This window comes from Anolis sagrei, chromosome 2, assembly GCF_037176765.1.
Source record: "Anolis sagrei isolate rAnoSag1 chromosome 2, rAnoSag1.mat, whole genome shotgun sequence".
In the NCBI taxonomy this organism is placed as follows: Eukaryota; Metazoa; Chordata; class Lepidosauria; order Squamata; family Dactyloidae; genus Anolis; species Anolis sagrei.
Window position 1 is genome coordinate 281,380,126 of NC_090022.1, and position 20,917 is coordinate 281,401,042.

Here is a 20,917-nt window from a genome sequence, read left to right on the forward strand (position 1 = left end):
ATGTGTGCTATATCTATGGCATGAGAAAATGAATGCATTCATTATAGGATATTTTTTGTGGATCACAACCCACTTGCTTAGATGCATGGAGCATAATTTTAGAAATTCAAGAATGCGCACAGGGTGTATATTTGGCTGGGTTGGGATCAAGGTGAATTTGGATCAGAAAGTGAGAATTCTAGTATTGCCACTGGCCATTAACAGAACTGCTGGTGACAGTGAATCCTGGCAATAAATAAAGCTGTTTGTTTGCGTGATAAGCATCTGTTATCAGACAGAAACATCTGCTCAGAAGCTTTCATTGTGATTTACCTCTGATTTTCTCATCCCACCTCATCTGCATTTTCCTTTTTTTTGGTACATTGGCTTTTTTAAAAAAAACATCTGTCTTCATAAAAAATTTAAAATTATATTAGCAATTAAAGGGTGATATAAGATGAATTGTTTATAGTGGGTTGCACTTGGCTTTGATACTTTGTAGTAAATTAAGTATCAAGGAACAGCTGCTACCTAGCAAATGCTTTGTTACCAATCAGTCAATAAAGAATTCATTTTAATATCATATTGATATAATATGTTATATACGTTGTCCTTTGAGGCTGGAGTGGAGATTTAGGTATTAGGGAACACCCAACCAATCTGGTGCCTTCCAGAAGTTTGGGACCAAAATGGCCAAAGGAGTGGTGATGGTGGGGGAATCATTGTCCAATACATCTGGAGGGAACATGTTGAGGGAGAGTGTATTAGAAGAACAGCAAAGCCCTACTGATCAATTAAAGATGTTCCTGATTAATTAATTAAATGACCCCATGTGGTCCTTGTTCTCATCTATAAGCAGGAGAACAAAAAATCTCTTGATGCATCTTAACTCCCTTGTTCTTTCTGGGGTTGGCACACCGTTACTAATTTTTAAATCCCTTTGTGAGCAGAACTTTGGAGGTCCTCATCTAACACAGCTCAGTCTGACCAAAATAATTAGTTTCTCCTCTTTTTCAAAGAAATTAGTTTCCTTTTGTTGATCTCATAAATAGGTTTCTGAAGCTTTCACTGAGAAATATGAAAGGCATGCAGACTTTAAAAGCTCTCTAGGTATTCTGGCTTATGCTAAAAGGCTCTGCTGCCTTTGCCTCTTATGTAAAGTTGATAGGAGCTGTTCTTCCTCCCTGCCCAATTAAGGCAGTTAATTAAATCTTTTTTTAAAAAACTAGCTTGTATTTCTTCTAGATCGAAGTGTGATTGGCTGGCTTCAAGGAAGTTCTTTCAATTCCTCCATCTTCTCCTAAGCCCAGTAGTTTTGGAGTAAAGAATATGGCACCAACACCTAATCCTGTGTTGACTTCTTGTCGTCCTTTGTGTTTATAGAAGCATCTGCCTCTTGTGCAAGCATTTCCTTTGCTGATGCAGTCTCTTTTAAACACTGTAAGCATCATGATCATTATCCACTTCCCATAAACAAATAGTGCCACTTACTCTGGGGATCTCTTTTCATCTCTTTATACATTAAGAGTCCCATAATCATGGAACCCATATATGCAGTTTCATCTACCCATGCCTAGGGAAAAGTGGTCTCTCCAAAAATTTGCTAGGTCTCCCAGACAATTCCATGGTATGCTTCCCCAGGAAGTCACCATAAAGTTGCATTTTGGGCAGGGGGACGTAGTAGTGAGGATAGATGTCTATGAAACTCTAGGTCCTCCAACACAACTCTTGAGACCCCTTTGGGGAGATAAAGTGGGACATAAATAAATACAACAACAACAGCAATAACTCTGGTGCGCTCGGAACAGAAAGCAGGTATCCACGGTTACAGGAAACCACTGTCTTTCTGAGGATGCATCCTTCATGGATACTGAGGTCTTACTTTCTAAACCTTTTCCCTTCTTGTTTGGCTGATGGTCTTCTAACATTTATGGAGAGCTTCGGAAAGCTACTTTTTGGGATATTGGTTCCATCAGCATAGCAAATGGCCTTGCCGGTGGAAACAAGAGAGAGCTCTCTGCAAACAGTAGTCCCAATAAATATATAAATAAAAAACTCCGGGCTTTGCACATTGTATTTCTGCCCAGGGCCTGTGTTTATTCACTTTCTCTTGGGACTCTTTCAGATTCATTTTGGCTAGAATTTGGCATGGATCTTAACATATCCATAAATTGACCTACCTGTGCTGTACCATATTGCAATGTCTATTCACTTAAGGGCTGACATATTACAATGGCCACTAAAGTGACTGGTATGCCACATCTGCAATGATATGTATGAGGGCACTTCCAGTGCACAGTGTGAAGTGCATTGGGAGTACGCAATATATGTCAGAAGTGGCCACTGAGCATCAAGAACTGCCCACCGTTCATCAGAAGTATCTGGTGTGTAATGGAAGCACCCCAAATTCATCAGAAAATGTGTCTCCTGCAATAAGTTCTTCTCTAACTGCCTCAAAAAAGCTTTCTTTAGTAGGCTTTCTGGGGATAACAGGGGGTCTGGGAAAGGAAATGCACAGATTGAAAGACTACTATGCCCCTCATCTTGGGATATCATATTTAGAGTCAGTTTAGGTATTCATAAGGGCCCCCGGTGGCGCAGTGGGTTAAAGCACTGAGCTGCTGAGCTTGTTGATCGAAAGGTCACAGGTTCGATTCCGGGGAGCGGCGTGAGCTTCCGCTGTCAGCCCTAGCTTCTGCCAACTTAGCAGTTCGAAAACATGCAAATGAGAGTAGATCAATAGGTACCGCTCCGGCGGGAAGGTAACGGCACTCCATGCAGTCATGCCGGCCACATGACCTTGGAGGTGTCTACGGACAACGCCGGCTCTTCGGCTTAGAAATGGAGATGAACACCACACCCCAGAGTCAGACATGACTGGACTTAATGTCAGGGGACTACCTTTATCTTTTCCTAGGTATTCATGGGAATGCATGTCCTCTGCAATCAACCTTTTCCTTTCCCTGATGTGTTTTCCTTAGAGATCAATGTACCAATACTTGGAATTGCACATTAAATCTATGTTTATTGTTCATGACCAATCACAAAACAAAGCATGCAGGATGCAAAGTAGAGAGGTGAGGCCAATCGTATGCTGAGATAAACTACTTGAGGAAGCATTTTTGCAAAAACATGACACTATCTTGTCATAATAGAAATAATACACAAAATAAATGTGAAGGTGAATTCTATCATCTCGGTCTTCTGTTGTAGGAAGCCTGTACAACAAATCTGCGAAATGCACATCTTTTCTATTTCAAGCATTATGCTTCTTGAAAGAAGGCTTCTAACCATCATGATGTTTGTTTCTATGACATCCTGGCTCAACCCTCGCACAGGCTGTTCAGTGTGACTCCCTTGCACTTTTTCATGCTAGGATTCAACATGAAATCTTGCTTGTTTCAGCAAATCCTCATTTGGCACAGAAGCCTATTTGTTCCTGAGGTCACAACTAGTTCAGCAGGCTCAAGAGCTGGTGGAGGGGAATGGAAATAGCACACAATTCATTGTTAGGGAAGGTTGTGGGAAATGAAGCTAAACAAGACAACAAGGGATTGTGCAGCTGTCAAAAATCCATAGATATTTGAGAGCTGTAACAGCCAGAGAAATTGGTAGGTGAAGAAAGGCGAGACATGATCATATATCTTTGAATCTTTAACTCTTCTAAAAGTGCTCAGTACAGCATGCTTGGATACAGCATTCCTGTGTGGACAGTTAAGAGTGATGGAGGCAAAGTCAGTTGTGCAGGTAGGTGACAGGAACAAGGGCTCTTCTCTAAACAGTGGTCTGGTTTTGGTTGGAATATATTGTTAAGTCCAGATATGCATTTTTGGCATAGCCACGTGGTTGACCAGATGAAACTGTCCTTAATGAAAACTGAGATTGGAAAGGCGATTGGGAGTTTGTAAATAGAGGCTAGTAGTGTTTACTTTTATTTTTAAGGGCAGATTAATTAAAATAGTTCTGCATACATTGTCTGATTCATTGAGTTCTCTGCCACAAAATGGGATGATGGCATCAAGGTTGGGTGGTTTGTAAACAGAAAGAGGTCTACTGGTTGCCACTGGCTCTTGCTCTTAAGGAACAGTTCCATTTTGAGGAAACTATTTAGATCTGAATCTCAAGAACAAACAATGAGGATAGAGTTGTGAGTCTGATTGAGGCGGTTGCTTCAAGTAGTGTATGGTGAGAGGCAGCAACAAAGCGTCAGAGGAGAGAGCCATGTGCTATAAGCATTGCCCTGGGCCAGAGTTTGGAAAAATTACTTTTTTGGATTACTCTTACAGAATTTCCCAACCATCTGTGTTCGTTGTGCATTATGGAAATTGGCATCAAAAAGGATATTTTTGAAACTCTGAGTTGTGCCTCATAAATTAACTTGCAGTTTTTTGGATGTAGTGGAGTACATTTTCCCTTCACCAGACTTGGCCATGGTGGCCCATGCTCTTGTTACATCCCGCTTAGATTACTGCAATGTGCTCTACGTGGGGTTGCCTTTGAAGATGGCCCGGAAGCTTCAGCTAGTCCAATGGGCGGTGGCCAGACTTCTAACCGGAGCAGCATACAGGGAGCATATAACTCCTCTGTTACGTCAGCTCCACTGGCTGCCGATATGCTACCGAGCCCAATTTAAAGTGCTGGGCTTGGCTTATAAAGCTCTAAACAGTTCTGGTCCAACTTATCTGTCAGAACATATCTCCTTTTATGAGCTTATTAGAACTTAAAGATCTTCTGAGGAGGCCCTGCTCTCGGTCCCACTCTCTTCGCAAATGCGACTGGTGGGGACAAGAGACAGGGCCTCCTTTGTAGTGGCCTCTCATCTGTGGAACTCCCTCCTCAGTGACTTCAGGTAGGCCCCATCCCTTCTGAGTTTTAGAAAAAGCTGAAGACTTGTCTTTACACACAAGCATTCGAAGAATAAGTTTCTACAGTTCTGACACAGTCTAAATTAAGGATTAGGAGCAGGGTTATGGACAAATAGAACTATGCACTTCATTGCTTTTTAAATTTTGTATATGATATATGTGTATTATTGCTTAATGTTAATTGTTTTTAGCTGTTTATTTTTTATTGTCAGTACTGGTTTGTAAGACACCTTATGGGTGAGAAAGGCGGGGTAGAAATGAAGTAAGTAAGTAAATTCACCAGCATTTGAGAAATGTTCACCAGCCCAGTCAGCTTTTGTACAAAAACTGGAATAGGCTGCTATTCTGGGGCCAGTCAGTCCTGCATTTCAGAGCATCTTAAAGGTAAGCATTTTAATAGACTAGATAAACCTTTGGTCTGAAACATTTATAGCAGAAACTTTTTTAAAGGAGAGAGTCATCTGTCCTTTTGACCTGATTGCAGTATCTTGTTTATGGACAAAACTCCCCTGTTTATCAGAAAAGACATTTCCCCTTGTGTCAAGGTAAGATATATCAGGTGAACTGGGAAACAACTTATGTCAGAGCAGAAAAGAGGGATTGTATGTGAATAAGGTAGGAACAAAATGCAAACTGACTGGCTGAGGTGAGGGGCTATATTTGGTGGATATGCCAGAGCTTATAAAAAGTGTTTTTCAGAGGATAATTTCCAGAATGCCTGAGCCTATCTACACTGAATCAGAAAGACTTAAAGCACAAAAGCAGAGCACACTGTACTGAAATATATGCAAGTTGGAAATTGAATCTGGAGAAAAGAGAAATTGTCTTGGGTACTATATTAGGTTTAACATCTGGAGTAATGGGGGAGATGTTGAAACCATACACTCCAGGAGGACATAAAATATTTAAATGCTGTTGGAAAATTGTGAAATCCAAGATGAAATAGTTCACTGCTGACTCTGTAATTGTTTTAGATAGAAATCACAGAGATTAGTTTTAAGAGGATAAATAGCATTCAGAGTCATGTATTAAACATGACAATGAAAGTAGGGGGAAAGATTACGGTTTGGATAAGATGATTATGTACTTTTCAACATCATCAACTTTCTTGGAACTCAACCCGCTTCAGTGATAAAAGCACTCTGTTTTGTTCTTAGATATTTTCTTCACTTGGAAACTGTGGCCCAGGTGCCTCTTTGATCACTTCTGTATGACTTTGACATGACTATTACCATGGAGGTATACTCAGAAGAAAGTCCCCATGAATTAAATGGCACTGATTCCCTGGTGAATATGACAGAGAGTTTTCCTACATGTACAAGAAACCCCAATTCTGGTGCACACTGCAGTGCTTCACACCAGTCCCGGGGGTGGCTTTGCTATGTCTTGCTGTGGAGAAAAGGAGAGGGTCGATTTGCTTCTCTCTGAGTTACCTGGGTGTTCTTGCATAAGCATGCAATTGTGCCCAGGGACATCGAGGGGCTTTTTGTATGGGTTTTTTGTTTTTGGCATTGAATGTTTGTTGTATTTGTTGAAAACCACCCTGAGTCCCTCCGGGGAGATAGGGCAATCTATAAATAAAGATGATGATGATGATGATTATGATTATTATTATGGAATTCTGTAGCAACAATGGCAGGACCACAAAGATAGGTGGCATGTCCCTGTGCCTGTGTTGTGGACCCCTGGAAAAGTGGAATGGTTATGTGATTATCATGACTGGTTCTAATTCAGATTTGGACCAACTGTTTACTCCAAAGTTTGGGGAAGCTCTATAGCAGTGGTTCTCAAACTCTGCTCCTCCAGATGTTTTGGACTTCATTCCCCACAATTCCTGACAGCTGGTAAGATGGCTGGGATTTCGTGGAGTTGAAGTCCAAAAATCTGAAGGAGCAGAGTTTGAGAAGTACTGTTCTAGAGCAGAGTTTCTCAACTTAGGGGTTGGGACTTCTGGGGGGGGGGGGGAGAGGCAAGAGGAAGTGTCAGAGGGGTCACCAAAGGCCATCAGAAAATACAATATTTTCTGTTGGTCATGGGGGGTTCTGTGTGGGAAGTTTGGCCTCATTCTATTGTTGGTGGGATTTAGAATGCTCTTTGAATGTAGGTGAACTATAAATTCCAGCAACTCCGAAATGTCAAGGTCTATTTCCCCCAAAACTCTACCAGTGTTCGCATTTGGGCATATTGAGGAATTGTGCCAAGTTTGGTCCAGATCCATCATTGTTTGAGTCCCCAGTGCTCCATAGATGTAGGTGAACTACAACTCCCAAACTCAAGGTCAGTGCCCACCAAACCCTTCCAGTATTTTCTGTTGGTCATGGGAGTTCTGTATGCCAAGATTGGTTCAATTCCATTGTTGGTAGAGTTCAGAACACCCTTTAATTGTAGGTTAACTATAAATCCCAACAACTACAACTCCCAAATGACAAAATCAATCCCCTCCAACCCCACCAGTATTCAAATTTGGGCGTATCAGGTATTTGCACCAAATTTGGTCCAGTGACTGAAAATACATCCTGCATATCAGATGTTTATATTATGATTCATAACAGTATCAAAATTTCAATTCTGAAGTAGCAACGAAAATAATTTTATGGTTGGGGGTCACCACAACATCCGGAACTGTATTAAGGGGTTGCGGCATTAGGAAGGTTGAGAACCACCACTCTAGCGCATTCCCTGACTTTGCCTAAGGAGATTTTTTCTTTTATATCTCCCTGATGAAATACTAGTGGTCCAAAGGAGAATAGAATGGTACGTGTTATAAGGAGATCCGTTGGAGAGGAAGTTCGACAGGCATTGGAAATAAGCCCTTACTACTAGGTAGCACTAAATCCATTATGAGTCATGACAGTGAATAGCTTGAAAAGTTAAAAAATGTAAAAATATTTAAATATTGTATTTCATAACAGCATCCTATGGCAATCTTTGTCTGGTTCAGTTGTTTGTTATTAATGTTTGTTAAATTATTTTTTATAGAAATAGTGGGCTGGGCTTTTACAATCTTCATTTGGCAGAAAACAACTGAAATCTGTGAGAACATTGAAAAACATGCACTTGTTCCCTTTCTTTAAAACAAGGTCTAAATTTACTCCTTCAAGAAGTTGAAATGTTCACTGTATTGCGTAAAAAATAGCACATAACATTTTACTACTATGTAAATTTACAAAACCGCAAACCGTAAATGCTATGGTTTTATTCAAACAGTAATTAGAAATATATCCCATGCTGGCATTGGAACTGCAAGCTGTTATACCGTATGGTACTTAAGTACATCTTGAGTTTGCCTGTTGGAAAAACTCTGTGTGAGATGGAGAGAAATTGAAAACAGAAAATGTAAATATTGTAGTAAACACTGTAAGGCTTTATTATCTGGTTTGGAAACAGCATCTCAGTATGATCTTGTAGAAAAGAAAGTTGCAAATCTGTGAAGATCAGAAAATAAGCTCTCCTCTAAAAAGGCAATCATTAATAAGCAGTGGTTACACTTTATAATAGTATTGAAGTTTTCAACAATCAACATATTAGAAACTATCCAGAGAACTGGTCTCATGTAGATGTTAAAATGCTGGGCGGTGACTTGGAAGGTCCATTTTCTAGTCCCTACTAGGCTATGAAGCTTGATGGGTAAAGTTGGGTCCACTTGACCTATCCCACAGGGTTGTTATGAGAATACAGAGGAGGGTGACTAAAATGATCAAGGGTCTGGAGAACAAGCCCTATGAGGAGCGGCTTAAGGAGCTGGGCATGCTTAGCCTGAAGAAGAGAAGGCTGAGAGGAGAGATGATAGTCATGTATAAATATGTGAGAGGAAGCCACAGGGAGGAGGGAGCAAGCCTGTTTGCTGCTTCCCTGGAGACTAGGGCGCAATGGAACAATGGCTTCAAACTACAAGAAAAGAGATTCCATCTGAACATTAGGAAGAACTTCCTGACTGTGAGAGCCGTTCAGCAGTGGAACTCTCTGCCCTAGAGTGTGGTGGAGGTTCTTCCAAAGCTCCTCCTTTGGAAGCTTTTAAACAGAGGCTGGATGGCCATCTGTCAGGGGTGATTTGAATGCAGTATTCCTGCTTCTTGACAGGGGGTTGGACTGGGTGCTCCATGAGGTCTCTTCCAACTCTTTGATTCTATGATTCTATGATTCTACTGTGATCAAGAAAGCCATGTACACCATCTCAGAGAGGCCGAATATGATATGATTCCCTATATCTATGGGAAAAATGTTCCTGGTCCGGGCCCCGCCTATCTCCATGATCGCATCTCCCTCTATGAACCGGCACATACACTAGGCCCTCCTCTCTCTCCCACCACTGTCTCAAGCCCGATTGGTGGGGATTAGGGAGAGGGCCTTCTTGGTGGTGGCCCCCTGCCTCTGGAATGCCCTCCCCAAGGAGATCAGGCTGGCCCCATCCCTCACCTCCTTCCATAAGAACTTGAAGACCTTCGATAATGACTGGTCTTGAGTTTCAAGCCCTTGGTCCAACAGTTAGTACTTGGACTTGGACCCCATCCATCCCCCAGTTCCCTGTCATCTGAGGGCACCTTTTCTTCTGGCCCAAACCTTTTTATTAGTCCTTTAATTGGCCCTGGAATTGAGTGGCCCCGGTCCCCTAGTAGGGCTATTGCTGGGACCAGAGGCGACCCTAGGTAATTTTCAACGGTAAGCAAACAGTATTTTGGTGCCCCACCCCCAAACCAATCACTGATATATATTTTCTGTTCATCGTGGGAGTTCTGTGTGCCATATTTGGTTCAATTGCATCATTGGTGGAGTTCAGAATGCTCTTTGATTGTAGGTGAACTATACATCCCAGTAACTACAACTCGCATATGTCAAGGTCTATTTTCCCCCAAGAGCGCCTCAAGAGCACCCCTGGGCAAAATCAACTATACTGCAAATGCTTACTTTGTGTAATGGGTTGAGCCGCCCCTGGCTGGGACCAATCCTTGTACTGTAGCATTCAGCCAGCCTCATTTTCCCCTTCTCCTTACACTAGCCTTGGCCCAGCCCGTTCCAAATAGAGTCCAGGCCCCTTGTTGAGATTTTTGCCCCTGGCAGCTTACCTTGCATGAAGAAGAGAGAGGAATTGGTTTTAAATTGATTTTAATGTATATGTTGTGTTAACAGTTTATGCCTATGTTTTTTATATTGTATGTTTTTGTATTATTTTGCTTATGTGGAAACCACTCTTGAGTCCCATGGGGAGATAGGGCGGTATATAAATAAAGTTTTATTATTATTTGTGTTGATCGCAGAACCATGGATAATGGCAAATCCTATTGAAATGAAGCACTTCTTGCCCAAGAAGGCAATGGAGTCATGCTGTAAGACATAAAAAATGCCTAGAGAGGACATATTTCATTGAATGTATATAAACGAAACTTTAGATACGTTCCCATGGATATGAGTCATACTGTATATTGCGAGAGAGAATACTGAAAACATGTAGACAGCAAATGGAATAGAGTAAAAGAAGGCATGAAACACTGAAAGAAATGTTGCATGTGCCAATAATGTATTGCAAGTCCTACATATTCCCTTTGATTTAAATTCAGATGGCGGATTGCCTATTAGTTTTGTAGCATGTATACAGAAACAGGTAAATTTGTAAATCAGAACAGTAGATGGATAGATAAGTAATTAAGCTCAGCCTAAGAAGAGCATGGAAAAGTTACTTTTTTTGGACAACAACTCTGAATTCCTCAGCTTCTATGCTCAGCGCCCATACTGGCTAATGTTTTTGGGGATATAACTCATAAAACTATAGTTTATCATGAGGTAGAGTTCCTCCATTCCTCTTCAGAAAGAGAAGCTATCCAGTCGTTTTCTCACAGGTTGTGGTTAGTGGGTGAATTAGGAAACTGGTGCACTGTATTAGTTGGATCACCACTTAATGCTGTAAAAGTTGCAATATAATTAGTCTAATCTTCACTTCAACTCTCTTATTAACAAGTGCATTCTAATTCACAGCATCGCTCATGGTTGATGCAAATGAATGTGAAGACGCTTGGTTTGGGCTATGTGTGTCTATGTGCATACACATTCATGCCTACCTGCCTATATGTGCTGACTGCTGTGGACTATTATGTTTAGCTAGTTGCTCATGCACTGCAATTGCTATCTGTGCAATTTTCATTATCAGCGCAAGCCAGCTCCCAGAGATTTGAGGGTTTGGCATATGAAAGAATGACAGATGCAGGCAGGAGAAACTTCGCTAATTTGATTAGAGGTTTGCATAAGGTGACGTCTAAAAATATTTCCTGTTTACATACAATAGTGCAAGAAGCGGATGTTCTTATCTGCTGAATATTCACCTCATCAAGACATTTCTGGACAGTGATGTATGTGGATTTAATGTGGGGTTTTTTTTGGCATTGCTATAACATTTTTCTCAAGGGTTCCTCAACATTTTTGCTGGAGATTTTTAACTGTGCTGCTTTGTATGTGAGGATGCATTGCTGCTATTTCAGTTGTTTAAATGGGAGCCCCCAGTGGCACAATGGGTTAAATCCTTGTGCTGGCAGGAATGTTGACCAATAGGTCAGTGGTTCAAATCTGGGGAGAGCAGGTTGAGCTCCCTCTGTCAGCTTCAGCTCCCCATGTGGGTACATGAGAGAAGCCTCCCACAAAGATGTAAAACATCAAACTTCCAGGCATCCCCTGGTCAACGTCCTTGCAGACAGCCAATTCTCTCATGCCAGAAGTGACTTGCAGTTTCTCAAGTCACTCCTGACATGAAAAAAGCTGGTTAAATTGTAGCTTACTATTGCCACATCTCACTGTAGGGTTATACTTGTCCAGTAGTGGCTGATCATTATTTATTATTTACAGTATTTATACTTCATCGTTCTCACCCTGAATGGGACTCAGAGTGTCTTACAGAACACACGTATGACAAACATTCAATGCTGATTATACAATTAACAAGGACATACAACACAAATAGAAGTAAAGGCAATTTATCCCATCTTATTTCCGGCATCTTGGAGGCTGTGCTCGACTCTGGCCATGGAAGGTGCTGTTGCTCGATCTTCCATACCGAGGAGCTTTCCTCCGATCAATGTCCTTTTAAGAGTGCCTTTATTACCTGCCCACTAAAAGTGGTACCTATTTTATCTTCTCATATTTATGCTTTCAACCTGCTAAGTAGACAGGTGAGCTGGGGTTAACAGCAGGTGCTCACCCTGCCCAGGCTTGAACTGCTGACCATCTGATCAGCAGGATTTTTCTGCAGCACAGTGGTTTAGCCTGCTAAGCCCAGCCCCAAGATGCTAAAAGATCTGGAGCTACATTACTGTAATTTCTCATGAGAAATCGTTAGCACTTAAATATGCTAGTATCAGTCACAATGGCTGATCTACACACCCATCTCTGACATAGCTGCTTTCACTCATCTTTGAGATTAACTTCATCTTAACATTCAGATCATGGCTTATGAAGCTGGCTTGTGTGTCATAGTGGGTTAATTGTAGTTTTAGGTTCATAACAAGGTCAGTGTGATTTGCATAGGACTGTACAGCCCACTATCTATACGGAGATATAATATTTTTTATGGAAGTGCTTTCCACCATCCCCTTCAGCCTGCAGAGCTACAGCTTTGATACAGATATACCATTTCAGTTATTAATTAGTTAATGTCTGTTAATGTTTGGACTTAATAGTCTCCAGGTGTTCATTTTCTCTCCCTTTCCCAGTATTTCCTAAGAGTGTTTGCATACTTTTCTTTTTCGTCTCCTGTGTTTGTGCCAAATAATACTTGGAACCAAACGCCTCTCCTTGCAGCTCAGCCAAAGCAAGAGATAAGTCTCGTATGAATGCCATTTAGCTGGAAGCATTCTTATAGGACTACTCAGCACGGATGGGGTGGGGCAAGCTTGTGCCAGAGGAGGTGAGGCAGAAAGGGGTGGAGAAGAGATGAACTCACAAAAATCAAACTGGGCTTGGGGCAAGCCTGGAACATGGCTCATCAGCAGGAAGGTCTGGGCCAGGACCTGGGCATGCTTTGCATTCTTCTTCCCAGCAAGTAAACCTGTAAAATAGCAGGTGGAACGACGACTCTAAGTGAAGAGGAGTTCTTTCTCATCTGACACGGCTGGATTTTCATCTGCAGTATTTGGCAGGGCAGGATTGTCTGGTAGTGAAGGAGGAGAAACAGATGTGTGGACACTTTGTTGAGTTTCAGGTTTGTCGTAACTTGTTAGAGGGTTCCTGTGGGTTTACAAAGTATGTTTGCAGCTCTCCTCCCTTTTTGAGAGTTTTACTTGCGAAAGGTTTGACGGCTGAATTCTGTGGATTTAGGGGAAAATTTTCTTCCACACATGTTTATTTGGAAGGCAATTGACTTCTACTCCTGAAAAGGTGTGTATGTGTAAGCGTTTCATGTTGGGGAGGGGATTCTTATCTTTTTCATGTGTCAAAACACTTTCTCCATCTTGTTCCTCTGTTGTGTTGCATTTGAAAGACCAATACTTAAGTAAGTGAGCCAATACTACAGCTTATTTTTGGAAGGATACTATTGTGCAGATATAATGTTTTAATACATACCTTTACAGTTTGTATGTCATGCTGTGGACAAATGGCAATCAGCAATTTATCCTGTTGCCCATTTAGAATATATTATACCAGCATTTGGAGAACAGGGAAAGTTTTGAATGCTTATACTAAAAATCAAAAGCTGTTTTATTTATCAGCGATGACGGCAGGGTTTACTTTTCTCAGTGTTCAGCATGTGCAACATAATTGAAAGTGAAGAAATAAGTCACATACTTGAAACAACATTGCCATAGAATGAAACTCTGTTTCAATTCCTGAGAGTGCTTATGGCAGTGGTGAAAATAAGGCACGAGAACAGATTGTTTGGTTCTCCGCATGTGTTTGCGACTTTGCGTACATGTGTCTGTTGAAGCAAGTTGTGGCGTGCTTAGTAACAGTGCATGTGGCTATGGTTGCCACTGAAGCGGAGTGGCAGCTCCTATCTATCCCTTGCAAAGACCTATCTCTATTTTTGTGTTGACGTTTCTCAAGCTCTCTCAATACTTATGCAACAGTTGAGGCATAATAAATCTACTGGCATATGTGGCAGATTTAGTAAGGCAAATTTAGAAAGATGACTGTACCACAAATCAAGTTTAGGATGATGACCATTTCACCCTGCGACATTTGTGTTACAGATGTACCCCTTCCTGTTAAATGAGCTGCAGCCCAGATAGATGAGCATTACAGAAGGACTTTGAGCTCGATTGCATGCCATAAATATATCTGCTGGTATTCTACATAGGCTGCCTACTTACTTGTGTCTAACTAAGTAACATCTCCTGGCCCAGTGCCCTCAATCCACCTTAAGAGCCAGAAACTGGATCAGGTAATCTGTTCAGCTGGCAATTGGGGTGCAAGGAGGATGACGTTTCCATCCTGATTTGCAAGACCTGCAGCTGTGCACACTGGTGAAAAGGGGTGGTGCAAACACCATCTTCTTTCACTGTTATTGGAAACTGAATGGGCCTCCATTACCCCTTTTGGCTGCTAGCTCTTAAGATGGGCTGGAATGGTTTTTACATAGTTTTATAGGATGACATCATATTCTTATTGCGTATAAAGTAGCAACTTATCTGACACTCTGAGTTATGAATCTATATCTGTGGCCCCATCTACAGTGCCATATAATACAGTTAAACTGCATTATATGAGTCTACACCAGTGGTTCCTAACCTTTGGTCCTCCAGGTGTTTTGGACTTCAACTCCCATAGGTCCTAACATGTGGGATTTCTGGGAGTTGAAGTCCAAAACAACTAGAGGACCAAAGGTTGGGAACCACAGGTCTACCACTGACCATATAATGAAGTTGCAAACTGTATTATATGGCAGTGTAGATGGGGCCTGCAATGGTGAATGTTCCCAATCATATATGCAACATTATTAATTTAATTCAATTGATTTCCCACCTTACTCCTGACACAGAAGCAGGCATCTTATATCCAATCTGGTGCAACTAAAAAAATTCCAAAAGTTAAGAAGCAATTTAAGAATTCTATCCAACATAGAAGAGTTAAAACGCTTTAAAAGACAATTTAAATGTCATAATAACATGAAATAAAAGCACAGCCCCACTTCAACGATCTCCATCGTTCCATATGCTCTTCATTATCTGGAAGGGTTTATGCACGTCTCATTCATTTAGCTATAATCTCTAAGATACAAATTTAGGGATTAGAGTTTCTGCTTTGTAAATCTATATTCCTTTGCAGACTAGTGAGGAAGCGAGGTCCATTGAATTCACTGGGGTTACCTCTGAGAAAATATTATATAATCAGGCTGCATATCATGCCAATACATATAATGAAAATTATACTTAAAGAGCTGATAGCACAGTGCAAGCTAATCCAAGTAGTTCTTGTTAAAAACACACATACACTTGAAACAAACTTTGCCTTTGGTTGGATTGTTTGATCAACCACAGTGAATTCCTATGAACTCATGAGTTTCAGCTGATATTGAGATACTTTTCAAAGTGGAGCACATTTTAATGGGGTGGAATTGGGGGTGGGGGAGAGGGAGAGCCCAGTTTTAAAGTAATCCTGAGGTCTTGTTCAGAAGAACAGCTGTAGACACAAAGACTGTCACGCAATCTGGAACCACAGTTATGCAGGATTGCATATCATGTGGAAGGGTTGAATGCACACCGGTATCTGTGCAGGGATTCACCTTTTAGATCTTCAAGCTGGGCATCTGGATGCCAGAGGACAGAGCAAGTCAGCACAGCTGTCCTCGAACTGCATAAACTATTCTTCCATATAGAGAATACAACTGAACCTAAACTTTTGAGTGTTTATCTTTCATGGATTCGATTATTCAAGAGTTTATTTATTTATTTATTTACAGTATTTATATTCCGCCCTTCTCACCCGCAGGGGACTCAGGGCGGATTACAATGTACATATACATGGCAAACATTCAATGCCATAGACAGTCAGAGGCTATTTAACATTTCAGCTTTCATGGGGTTATTCTGGCCACCAGGGGAGCTGTCACTTCACCATCCATTCGCAACACAGATGAAGTACCTCCTCATTCCCCGCATGCTTTCTGGAGATTTTTATGGCCTCGTAAATTAGTTAAATTAGCCTCCCCACATAAGTGGTACCTAAATTTCCTACTTGACAGATGCAACTCTCTTTCGGGCTGCAAAGGTCAACAACAAGCTACATAAGTTGGTCGGAAGCTCACTCCGACCCAGGCTGGTCAGTAGTGATCTTAATGCAGCTGACTCCCAGCCAGCTGCACCACAATCCCAGTGCTGTTTGCCATCAATTGATGGGATTTGTGCCATCAATTGATGGGATTTGTGTGAGTTTTGCAGACTACTGCAGGAAATTGCCAACGATTCATGTTGACTAGAAGATGTAAAGATAACAAAAAAACTTTGAGTAGTTACCTTAAATGTGGTCAGAAGTATTAAAAGTTAAAATGGATTGGGGGTAGAGATATTCAGTTTCCTCAATTTTTTTCTGGGGTCGTTCACTCTTTGCCATTGCAAATTTTGGAGTGACAACAGCTCAAATCAGTATCTCTAAAGTTGTATTGTCGAAAGCTTTCATGGCCAGAATTACTGGAGTGTTGTATGGCTGTGCTCTAGCAACATTTTCTCCTGATGTTTCACCTGCATCTGTGGCTGGCAACATCCGCCAAAGAAGCAGGCAAAACCTCAGGAGAATATGCTTCGAGAACACAGCCACATAGGCCAGATACCACACAACGCCCCATACCTGAAGTTATTCCATTTTAACCCACAGCAGTACAATACTGTGATGTAGGTTAGGCCAAGTTGTTTGAGGGTAGCCTATAAGCATCATGCTTAAACAACAGTTTGAACTCAGATCTCCTTGATCCAAGGCCAATGCACATTGACTCCAAATATTTTAATTTTCCTGTCTAAAGCTTTATCAGGAAAATGGATCAAAGCCTGTGCAAATGTGAGAAGTCTTAACAAAAACAGGGCTTTTAGTAACTATTTCCAATTAGCATTTGTCCCAGCTCAGTTAATTATTAAAGGGATTCCTAATTCCCATGAGATGAACATGCAAAGGGATAAGGCTTCTAGATTTTCAATAAGAAATAAAAAAATAGAAGCACTATTTCTGACTAGCTTATGAAAGCATTGCCAATTATGTAGCTGTTAAATTCCCTCTAGGCTAATATTGCAGCACTGACTCACAAGCTGTCAGCAATCAGGCTCCCGTTGGGCAAGATTCATGAACCACAAGACCTTTGCGCAGAGAAACTTGGGCAAGAAGTAGGCACTCATGACTGGCATTGCTAACTTTCTTGTGCCCTGAGCAAAGCTGGGAAAAGTTGCATTTCAGCGCCCAGCATCCCCTAGAACTTTTCCCACTTGCAACCCCTTTCCAGTCAAGTAATTTTGTTTATTTTATTTATTTCATGTCAAAAGCATTGCATAAAATAGTTTATCTAAAATTGATAAAAATAAAATCACAAGCTGCTAGATAGTTTCAGACCAAAAACGGGCAACAGCAACTGAATTGTCTGTAGCTTTAAACAATTCTTCCTCTGTGCGTGAGGCAGGGCATTGTGGGCAAGCATACAGGTGCTGAGTTGTTTGTTTTACTCCAGTCGCACAAGGTGGAGGATTCTTCTAGGTAGTGCCATTTTGTACGTTGTCTTTTGATCTGTCCACTTTGCTTCTGAGTCTATTCAGGGACTTCCAAGTTGCCCATTCTTGGTTTGCCCCTGGAGGAAGACTCTCGTTGGAATTGCCTGATTTTGCTACCCACAGGGATATTCTTGCTGTTGCTAGAGGAACATTTGGAGAAGTTGTGGTTCTCATGAAACTTTTCCTTGATTTAAGTCTATTGGGAGGAAGCTGACAGCAATACAGTGGGTGGCTTTCACAGTGTTCAACCTTATTTATTTCGCAATTGGCAAAATTTTATGTGATTACAGGTATATATACAAAATAGGTATAAAATCAAACATTTACTGGTAATAAATCATTATTTGCAAGCCTTGCAAAGAGACTGATTTACAAAGTGCAGATGAATTATTTTCTGAAAAGTCCACTTTTTTTGTCATGTCAGGAGCGACTTGAGAAACTGCAAGTCGCTTCTGGTGTGAGAGAATTGGCCGTCTGCAAAGACGTTGCCCAGGGGACGCCTGGATGATTTTATCATCCTTGTGGGAGGCTTCTCTCATGTTCCACATGAGGAGCTGGAGCTGATAGAGGGAGCTCATCCGCCTCTCTCCGGATTCGAACCTGCGACCTGTTGGTCTTCAGTCCTGCTAGCACAGGGGTTTAACCCACTGCGCCACTGGAGGCTCAGAGTCCACTGTAAACACTGCACATTGTTGCTTATAGATTTACTGTTGCCAAATTTTTCATCACCCCAACATTGAGCTATTAGGGGTTGGGAGCCACAGTTTATGAAGCCGTTCCCTAGACAGCATAGCCAACAAGTAATTTTAACCGAACTCTCATTTTATAGCCATGTTATAACCAAAGAGAAGAGGGCAAAATGAGGGCACCAAACCTCTGAAATAAGAATTCTGGCCTTCCGCAATGTTTTCATTCAACTCCCAAAGTTTTAGCATTGTAGTAGTAGTAGTAGTAGTAGTAGTAGTAGTAGTAGTAGTGTGTCTTTCCAGCTTATGGCAAATATATCACAGGCTTCCTTGGCAAGATTTGTTCAGAGAGGATTTGTCATCAGCATCATCTGAGCTGAGAGAGTGTGCCTTGGTCAAAAGTCGCCCATTGGGTTTCCATGGTTGAGTAGGGATTCAAACCCTATTCTCCAATGCCTTCCTCCAGTGCTCAAATAACTACAGCATACTTACATTGTAATAACTTAAACCTTCAACTGAGCATTTAGATGTTCTTAAGTCCCAAAATAAAATACGTTTTCCTATTTTCTTCTGGCAAATGTTGGAGAGTGTGCATTAGCACATTAGTTCTTTGTGACATTCTAGTCCCTCTAGTGCTGTACGTTAATTCATAGGCTTACTGCTAAGTGTACAAAACAATCAAAAATAATCTGCAGTCTCACTGATTTATTTGTGATGTCATCATACTGAGTGGCTCAGTGATGAAAATGCCTCTTTCGTTTTCCTGTCTTATTTTCCACAAGAATAGCTGAGAATAATTTCTGAAGAATAACTTGAGGCTGCAGAATTTGTATACGGGTAATCAGAAGAAGAAAAAGCGTGCTCATGCACCAGTGTGAGCACATGAAAAGGAAAAAAAGGTTTATGTTATACTAGGTTCTGTGCTTCACACAAGCTGCCTTTTTGAACCTATGGATAAAATGGAAACAATTGCTGAACCTCCAATTCTTATTCTTCTATGTCTTTTCTTCTAAGGCTGTGCAGAATACTTGCCTCTTCTGTTTATAATGAAGTGATACTCTGAAAGCAGGCCCGTAGCCAGGATTTCGTTTCGGGGGGGGGGGGGTGTGAATTTTTTTCAGGGGGGGGGGTCGGGGGTGGGCTGAGTTTTGGGGGGGGGGCTGAGTCTGAGTGAAAGAGGGTCTAGCCTAGCAAACCTTTTGCATCATTACCCCAATACCCCCATGCATATGGGATATATTGAGTATGGTGATCAGATCATGATATGAATAAACATAACAGTTTAAATAATGCACCAGTAAGGCCTTTTCGCGAACCACCATGAGAATTTCGGGGGGGGGGGGGCTGAAGCCCCCTGAGCCCCCCCCCCCCCCAAGCTACATGCCTGTCTGAAAGTATTCCAAATAGGGGAATGTGAGGGAAAGAAGTATTTCCTGATGTATTGAATGAGGTGACTCAAAGAGGGGTAAAGGCAAAGGTTTTCCCCTGACATTAAGTCCAGTTGTTTCTGACTGGGAGTTGGTGCTCACCTCCATTTCTAAGTCAAAGAGCTGGTGTTGTCCGTAGACACATCCAAGATCATGTGGCCAGCATGACTGCATGGAGTGCTGTTACCTTCCCACTGGAGCAGTACCAATTGATCTACTCACATTTGCATGTTTTCCAACTGTCAGGTTGGCAGAAGCTGGGGCTAACATTGGGAGCTCACGCTGCTCCCCGGATTCGCACCTTTGACCTTTCGGTAAGCAAGTTCAGCAGCTCAGAGGTTTTACCCACTGCACCACCAGGCTCTGGAATGATCCGCATGCAATGGGATCTTATGGCAACTTGGAGACTTAACTAAGCAATGCTATCACTAGGAGAATGTAGGGGGTGCAAACCACAACAAGTTGTGCTACAAATGGGGTGACCTCAAAATTACTGCCTATAAAATCTTTGTGTCTCAGCAGAAATGTACTATTTTTTATTTTAAAATGCCAGTAGTTAGATATAATCACAAAAACATTTTTCGTAAGCCCAGCTTACATATACTATGTCAATAAATTCTGTGCTAATATACAGGGTTAGTCAAAATGAATAGGCCAATTCGGGTACAATTAATTTTCTTATTGGCCTATTCATTTTGACTAACCCTGTACTATTTAAATTTTCTAATGTGTATACATGTGGTCATGCTCTTATTATTACTTAGAATCATGTGGTTTCATTTGCATATGCTACAAGCATATATTGTTGTTTTCATTTCTTGTTGTGTGCATTCTAAGTGTGTCAAGCTTATAGTGACCTGCTGGAGTCATTGGTTTTGTCAAGTTTCCTGGAATTTTAGCTGCAATATTATGGTGCAGTCGAGTGTGGGGGGAGACCCATGAGATGACGCCATGAGTTGCTACACCAGGTGACACCATTATAATTAAGAGACAGAAGTTGTAGCATAAGCTTTAGTAGACTTAGTACACTTCCCCACATGAGTAGTGGAAGTCTCAATGGTAGTGCTAGAAGACCCCTTTACATACTGGATAAAGTTATGTTACTGATGGCAAAGTTCATTATGAAAAGAGCTTCTTAAATTTCAAAAAAATTACCCCACTTTGCAGCAATTTTGATATAACCCATACATGTTGAGGGTTACTTCCCGAAGAAGAAAAAGTATCACCGCAGCCTCACAGCTCACTCTCTCAGCTCAGGCGATGCTGATGACAAATCCTCTCTGAACAAATCT

The 20,917-nt window shown here is 41.4% G+C and overlaps 1 protein-coding gene across 4 annotated transcripts in view; it reads left to right on the top strand.

Annotated features, from left to right (window-relative positions):
• Positions 1 to 20,917, top strand: part of PDZD2 (PDZ domain containing 2) — a 342,438-nt gene that overhangs the window by 186,714 nt on the left and 134,807 nt on the right. The window contains exon 1 of one of the 4 annotated variants that reach the window (XM_060761358.2): positions 12,793 to 13,026. The exons of the other annotated variants lie outside the window; for them this stretch is intronic. The gene's annotated coding sequence lies outside the window, so the exon portion shown is untranslated. Of the gene's footprint in view, positions 1 to 12,792; positions 13,027 to 20,917 lie in introns of those variants that run through there. 4 annotated transcript variants of the gene reach the window in all.